Source organism: Chlorocebus sabaeus, chromosome 13, assembly GCF_047675955.1.
Source record: "Chlorocebus sabaeus isolate Y175 chromosome 13, mChlSab1.0.hap1, whole genome shotgun sequence".
NCBI lineage: Eukaryota > Metazoa > Chordata > Mammalia > Primates > Cercopithecidae > Chlorocebus > Chlorocebus sabaeus.
In genome coordinates, this window is record NC_132916.1 from 96,648,323 (window position 1) to 96,657,352 (window position 9,030).

Consider the following 9,030-nt stretch of genomic DNA (forward strand, 5'->3'; position numbering starts at 1 on the left):
CTTTATTTAATATAGTTGTTTTTCCCTCTTGAAAGCTACTATAAAATGGTTTAAGTATGTCAAATTGCTAACATCTTAAAATTGAGGGGTTTATGTATTTTTTTTCTATCCTAACAGGCTACTAGTTGTGATTAGAGCATCTATTTTTCAAATACACATATCTACAAAAAATAATGTTGGATTAAATACACCTGGGTCCAATTGAATTGCTCAACAAATAAGTTTATTTTCTTCATTCTCAAAAACTTCCAGGACATGATTAGTTCATGCATTGTTAATTGAAGGTTCTGTGAGTTTCTGCTACCATATATTAAAAGTTTCTTTTAGGAAAAGCTATTAAAGTTCTTATGAGAGGTTTCTACCAGGTAGTCTATTGAAAGCAATTGGTGATAATTAAATGAATTTCACTGCCACTATAGGGATTCTTTTAAAACTCTCATAGAGATTGGAAATTGGTTGGGATTGAAACGAGAAGAAATCTCCAACTTTCAAACATATCAATGACCCAGTTCTATAAAAATTGTAAAGCTTAGCTGGGCACAGTGGCTCACACCTGTAATCCCAACACTTTGGAAGGCTGGGCCAGGAGTTTGAGACCAGCCTGGCCAACATGGCAAAACCCCATCTCTACCAAAAATACAGCAATTAGCCGAGAGGGCGCCCATATTCCCAGCTACTTGAGAGGTTGAGGTGGGAGGATCACTTGAACCCAGCAGGCAGAGTTTGCAGTGAGCTGAGATTGTGCCACTGCTCTCCAACCTGGGAGAGAGGGTGAGACTCTCTCTCACAATGAAAAAAAAAAAAAAAGTAAACCTTAAGCTTTGAGGCTACTGATAATGAGATGGCAAGATCATTAGTACTCAAATAGTAAATTTAGCCAGTCATGTACTGGTCCTTACATAACCTTGAGTTTCTTCCAGTATCAATTGACCTGACTGAGAATATTTAGATGATCTCCAGTTCAGAGCTGCAACAGTATTGGAACTTTTTATTTTAGAATCTCTCATTTAATAGAATGCCATAGCCTATATAGAATATGTGTATATTTCAAAAACACATAGCTTTCTTGCATCTTTCATATTTTTGTTTTATAAATAATTGTGCCTACATATGTTAATGTCAGTATGACCTTTTGTAAAGCAAAGTTTCATTATGTAAAGATATTTAATTTTTAAAGGGTAATCAAATACCTTTGCTTATCAGCAAAGTAAAAAGCAGCGTGGAGTATTGTAGCTTGATACTGACAGATCAGATTCAGTTCCTTTGATCTGCTTAAGTTTCCACGGGGATGGATCTTAAAATAGTTGGTATATCATGCTAATATACTGTAACTTGTTGTTTTTGCCCTGCGTGCCACCAACTGCCCACCATTAGTCAAGAGAAGCCACATGCAAGCATAAACAGCCTGTATCATCTTTATCATTATTATTTATCATCTTTATATATATCATTATTTATCATCTTTATCATTATTATCATGGTCCATAAATTAAGAGAACACATGAAAATTCCTACAAACATATACTACTTTTTAGATTACAATTGTTGGTATTAAATTTAGCTCCTTTTAGAATTCTGATGTTTATATTAATATTACATAGACAAATGATAATTTCCTTTCTGGGTTAAAAATACTTCACTCAACACAATGGATATAATGAACAAACTTACTTAAATAATTACTTAAGCTAACAAGTTTATAAAAAAATCTATATAAGGGGTGATTTTTTTCAGAAAAAAGACTTGATTAAAAAAAACTCAGAATCTGGAGCTCTATTTATTGAATGGGGCAATTTGCAAGTCAGATATCAATATATCCCCAAATAGTAACAGTGTTATAAAATGCTTCAATGGTGAAAGAAAGTACTTCCTTATTGAAATATTTGTATTTTGGTATATTACTGACTCTTTATGGGGAAACTCTTTTATATATATATATATAGATTGCTTAGTTATTGGATTAAAGAAATCAAAATGGGAAATTGCCAAAGGGAGAAGTAAGTGTAATTTGAATCTGAGACATGGCATGAAAAATAAAGAACTTGAATGAGGCCGGGCGCGGTGGCTCAAGCCTGTAATCCCAGCACTTTGGGAGGCTGAGACGGGCGGATCACGAGGTCAGGAGATCGAGACCATCCTGGCTAACCCGGTGAAACCCCGTCTCTACTAAAAAATACAAAAAACTAGCCGGGCGAGGTGGCGGTGCCTGTAGTCCCAGCTACTCGGGAGGCTGAGGCAGGAGAATGGCGTAAACCCGGGAGGCGGAGCTTGTAGTGAGCCGCGTTCGTGCCACTGCACTCCAGCCTGGGCGACAGAGCAAAGACTCCGTCTCAAAAAAAAAAAAAAGAACTTGAATGAATGATGGAACATTTTTTTCTGGATGACCTTATGGTTACCTTTCTTTTCATCAAAGAAACATTCCCAGGTATCAAAAATGAAACCAAAGGAAGATTTAGATCAAAATATGGTGCTTACCAGAAGTAAACCCATGCATATAAGGTCAAGCAATCTTCAACAAAGGCACCAAGGATATGCAGTGGGAGAAAAAATATCCTCCTCAAAAAAATGGCATTGGATGCAGTTTTTTGTTACAGGTGTAGTGAACTAATTTTTTTTTTTTTTTTTTTTTTTTTTTTACTTTTTTATTTTTTTTGAGACAGAGTCTCGCTTTGTCACCCAGGCTGGAGTGCAGTGGCAGGATCTCTGCTCACTGCAAGCTCCACCCCCCGGGTTCATGCCATTCTCCTGCCTCAGCCTTCCATGTAGCTGGGACTACAGGTGCCCACCACCATGCCTGGCTAATTTTTTGTTTTGTTTTGTATTTTTAGTAGAGACGGGGTTTCACCATGTTAGCCAGGTTGGTCTCGATGTACTGACCTCGTGATCCACCCGCCTCGGCCTCCCAAGGTGCTGGGATTACAGGCGCGAGCCACCGTGCCCAGTCGTGAAATAAAATTTTTTAAAAATGATGTTGGGAAAACGCAATATCTACATGCAACAAAAATATGAAATGGGATTTTTATCTTATGTCATATGCAAAAATTAACCAAAAATGAATTAAAGATTTAAATATAAGACCTAAAACCATGAAAGTCTTAGAAGAAGACATAGGGAAAAAGTTGTCTAACAGTGACCTTGGCAATTTTTTGGATATGCCATCAAAAGCACAGGCAACCAGAGCAAAAATAAACAAGTGAGACTACATCAAACTAGAAGTCTGCACAACAAAAGAAACAATTAACAAAATGAAAAAGCAGCCTACGGAATCAGAAAAAATATTTGCAAACTATATCCACTAAGGAGTTAATGTCTCAAATCTATAAGGAACTCATACAACTCAATTGCAAATAACCCAATTAATGGGTGAAGGGCTGGAATAGAAAATTTTCCAAATATATACAAATGGCCAAAAGATATATGAAAGATACTCAACATCACTAATTGTGATGGTTAATATTGAGAGTCCACTTGATTGGATTGAACTATGTAAAATATTGTTCCTGGGTGTATCTGTGAGGGTGTTGCCAAAGGAGATTAACGTTTGAGTCAGTGAACTGAGAGAGGCAGACCCATCCTCAATCTGGATGGGTACCAACTAATCAGCTGCCAGATCAGCTAGTATAAAAGCAGGCAGAGGAACGTGGAAGGACTAGACTGGCTTAGTCTTCCAGCTTACATCTTTTTGCCATGCTGGATGCTTCCTGCCCTTGAACATGGGACTTCAAGTTCTTCAGCTTTTGGACTCTTGGACTTTTGACCACAAACTGAAGGCTGCACTGTTGGCTTCCCTGCTTTTGAGGTTTTGGGATTCAGATTGGCTTCCTTGCTCCTCAGCTTGTAGACAGCCTATTGTGGAACTTCACTTTATGATCATGTAAGTCAATACACCTTAATAAATTCTCCTTTATATATACATCTATCCTATTAGTTCTGTCCCTCTAGAGAACCCTAATACACTAATCATCAGGGGTATATAAATCAAAACCAAAATGAGATATCATCTTACTCCTGATAGGAGGTCTATTATCAAAAAGTCAAAAGATAATAAGTATTGGTGAGGAAGTGAAGAAAACCCATTCTCTTTATAGTGTTGGTGGGAATATAAATTGGTACAGACATTGTAGAAAAGAGTATGAAGTTTCCTCAAAAAATTAAAATAGAACTGCCATATGATCTAGCAATCCCACTTGTAGGTATATATCCAAAAGAAATGAAATTAGTGTGTCAAAGAGATGTGTACACTCCCATATTTACTTCAGCATTATTGTCTATAGACAAGATGTGGAAACAGCCTACATGCCTGTCAACAGATGAATAGAAAAGAAAACGTGGTGTGTGTGTGCGTGTGTATGTGTATATATATATGTATTTGTATATACATACATATACCTACACATACACATATATATGCGTGTGTATATATGTGCGTGTATACACATGCACCTATATACATGCACATACATACACACCACATACACAATGGAATATTATTCAGCCAAGAAAAAGAAGGAAATCCTGCCGTATGCAACAACATAGATGAACCTGGTTGATATCACTCTAAGTGAAATATGGCACTCACAGAAAGACAAAAACCACATGATCTGACTTATATGTGGAATCTAAAAAAGGTGAAATCACAGAAACAGATAGTAGATGGGTGGTTACCAGAGGCCAAGGGTGAGGAAAATGGGAAGATGTTTGCCAAAGGGAAAAAACTTTCAAGTATAAGAAAAATAAGTCCTGGAGACGTAATGTACAGCATGATGACTGTAGTTAATAATGATATATTATTTATTTGAAATTTGCCAAGAGAATAGATCTTAAGTATTCTCACCACAGGAAAAAAGGTAACTATGTGAGGTGATGGAATTGTTAATTAGCCTGATTGTGGTAATCATTTCACAACATTTCACAATATATACATATGGTAAAACATACATTGCATACCTTGAATATACACAAATTTTATTTGTCAATTTTACTTCAATAAAGCTGAAAAAAAGATAGTGCTTAATAAGAACAAGTCAAAAATAATGAAGTAGACTTCATCATGAACAAAAGCTGTTTTAGAGCTTCTGTTTTATTAGAAATAACATGGAAATAATAACATTTTCCTGACATGAATAATGATAGAGTGAGTTATTATAGAATGATCAAAATGATTAGTCTCTATTCTGAGATCTGGTGCTGTTTGGCTGGAAAGAAAAAAAAATAGAAAAAAAAAAAACCAGTTTACTGTGAGAAAGAGTAATGTGATTTTAAAAAAATCATTCAAGTCTTGATATATAGTGCATTTAATCTTACCAAATTGACTTCATGATTGAGCATAGATATATGGTATATACATACCATATATGGTATATACATAGATATAAGCATAGATATATGGTAAACTAACACCTAGTTGCTTTCCCTTGAAAGGTAGACCATGTAAATGAGACACTTAGTCTCTTTTTTTTATGTCAGTGCCCTAGAAATGTTTTATAACCTTAAACAAAAGTTTCATCTGAATATATTATTATTTTTATTTTTTGACATAAGTAAAGAAATACAAACCAAATACAAGATAGTTACAATTTTTAAACCACCGAAAGAGCTGATTATCCTGTTGTTAAACCATTAGCTATAATTTGGGACACAGCAAGAGATCACTGGGCCAAAAATGTCCACTCTGAACCCTGAGTGATCTGGATTCCTAAATCATCCTCAGAAGATAATTTTATGGGGGGTGTTGTTCTATAGCACTTTGACAGTGGGTCTCATTTGTCTGTTTCTCTACTCTGCAAAGGGACTACGTGGAAGACTCAGCATAGGAATTTAAAACCCCTCTTTGAGTGCCATGTAAGTTATGGAGTTCATGTACAGGGAAAAAGAACACATACACAAACATTTGCAAACAATTTCAAGATGTTCACACTGTCCAAAGCACCTGTGTACCTGGTCCCAGGTTAATAAACTATTTTGCAATGTTAAATGTGCAATGAAATTCCTGTGAGCACAGCTTTTTCCCTGTCACTGAAGTCTATATGACTTCCCTATTATGATATTATCACTACCAGTAGGTATAATGCCTGCTGGAGGATAGAACAGCAGAGGAGGAGAGCTTTGTCAGTCTGTAGTCAACCCCAGAAGGGTACATACTAGCACACAAAAGGGATGAGCAAGCCCTATGTATTAAACATTCTGTCATCACTGACAGTCCCCTAAAAACTCAAACCTACAATCTGTCTAATGTTCAAATTTTAGTACTTGATTTTACAATACTTTTGTTGGACAAATATATGCTTTACATAAGAAATTGTAGAAGAATTTATATTTTTCCTCTACTAAATGGTTAAAAACATGTCTTCATGACATTCCAACTCACTCTGGGGGCAAAAGAAGAAAACAAAAGAGAATATGGCTTGTTTCCAAGATTTTCTGCAAAGAATAGTGCAGTGGTGAAGAATTAGGCACAGCAGTTAAATCTTGCTTCGATTTTTTTAAAACAATTAGGGAATGCATTCATCATACAAAGTCTTACTGTCAAATTGATCCCAATAGCTTACACTGAAGACCTTAATGAAGCTGATGGGTGAAAATTATATGAGTCAAGCATCAGGCTAAATACGACAATGGAAAGCTTCCTTCTTACCCCTCCTGAGAGAAAATAAAATTTTAAAAAACTATCAATGTTTTAAAGTGTTACTAAAAAAAAAAAAAAAAAAAAAAAAAAGGAGAAAGTAAGAGAGACAAGTTGGCCAAACTTGGGTGAGATAAATGTTTTTAAAGTTTAAGAACGGAGTTCTGCTTCCAGCCAAAATGAAATAAGGATTGAATCTACTCTCCTTCCTGAAACAAAAACTGAATAAAATGTAGGAAGCATTGGTTTTCAAGAAATTGGACTTAGGCAATGAATGACAGTGATCCTAAGACAATGGAAACAAGTAAGATGAGCACCCAATTGTCTCAGCTTATTGCCTAGAAATAGTTTCCAGATTGTGGTACAGAACTGCAGGACTCCAGGTGGAGACCTGCAGCCTCCCCGAGTTCAGGATGCATAGCAAGCAGTCCAGGGAGGCCGAGGTTGCTGGAGGTTGCCAGAAATGGAACTATATAAAAGGAGATTTCCTATGCACACTTAGTTTACTTAAGAAGAAAGAGATCATTTTAATAGTCATATACTAATTAAAGAAATTAAATTTTTAACTAAAAATATTCCTATAGAAAAAATACCAAGTTCAGATGGTTTCATAGGTAAATCCTAACCAGACATACAAGGAAGATAATCATCTTACAAAAATTGCCAAAAAATTCAAAAGGAAAAAATACAGCCCAACTCATTCTATGAGGCCAGCTTTACTCAAATATGAAAATCAAAACCAATCCAAGATTTACAGGAATCAAACTACAGACTAGTATTTTTCATAAACATAGATTTTTTTATAAACACGATTTTTTATCAAATGTAACAAAACGTTAACAATCTGAATTAAAAAGTGGATTCCAACTGGGGTTTTCTCAGAAATGCAAGGTTGGTTTAACATTCAAAAATCTACCTGTGTAATTCACCATATTAATTCACTAGTTTTCTCAGAAATTCAAGATTGGTTTAACATTCAAAAATCTACTAGTGTAATTCACCATATTAATAGACCAAAAGGGAAAACCATATGATCAACGTAGCAGGTCCAGAAAAAGTATTAAACAAAATCCACAGCCACTTTTGATTTAAAAAAAAAGAAAAAAGAAAAAAACTCTCAGCAAACTGGGAAAAGAAGGGAATGCCCTCAATCTGACAAACAGCATCTATGAAAGCTCACATTTTATATCAGGTTTAATGGTGAAAGATTGTTTTTCTTCTAATGTCAGCAAAAAGGCAAGTATGTCTGCTTTCACCATTTTTACTCTACATTTTACTGGAGATTAGAGTAAGGAAAAAAAATAAAAGGCATGTAGATAAGAAAAAAAAAGGAGTAAAACTGCTTTTATTAACAGATTCTCCTATATGGAACATTTTGTGAAATTACATAAAAGCTATTGGAACTAGTCTAGTATTTTTTTGCAAGTTTGATGTTTATATATGCAACATCAGTATACAAAATTCAGTTGTTTTTCTGTATACTAGCAATGAACATCGGAAATTAACATAAACGTGTTTTGTTTTGTTTTGTTTTCCACAAAGAATCAAAGGCAATTCAGTCATCTGGGAATGGATATAATCATTGATATTATTCACCACAAGCCTTTCTGCAGATAAGAAAAGTCCATACTAAGTAACAAAACATATTCAGATTTCCCATAGCTCATTAAAATTGCCCCATGAGTTGCAGGACTAGTACTTCTGATTCCTAGTAACTAATGAGATTGATAGCAATCTCATAAAAATCACAAAACTACTTCTTTCCATTACATTTATTCATTTAGAGACAGAGTCTATGTCACCCAGGCCAGAGTGCAGTGGTCCAGTCTCGCTCCCTGGGTTCTAGTGATCCTCCCACCTCAGCCTCCGGAGTAACTGGCACTACAGGTACACGCACCGATACCCGGCCAATTTCTGTATGTTTTTGGAGATGGGTTTTCACCATGTTGCCCAGACTGGTCTCCAAGTCATCCCCCTGCCTCAGCCTCTCAAAGTGCTGGGATTGCAGGCCTGAGCCACTGCACCCATCTACCATTGCATTTAGTTCTACATAGATAATCTAAGACTATTTGAAATTAGTTACCATGACTGACACTATAAGTTCAGAATAGTTTGTCCTATGTCTATAAATCCTCATTTTAAGGAAATTGATTGATTCAGTCAGAATAATCACGATTTGTGTAGTCAGAGTTGTGCACAATAACAATATATATTTTTATCCTGATAAAAGTACTAAGCTTTTAATGTAAAGATGGATTTAAAATATTTAAACTAGTGGCTGAATTAAATATTAGCCCTTTAAGTGTTTAGTTTGTTCTTAGTTAATATAAATCAAAACAACTGGTAAGAAAACATCTGAACTGTCAGTTATGACCAAGACATTTTTCTGAGAAGAGGAGTAAGACTTT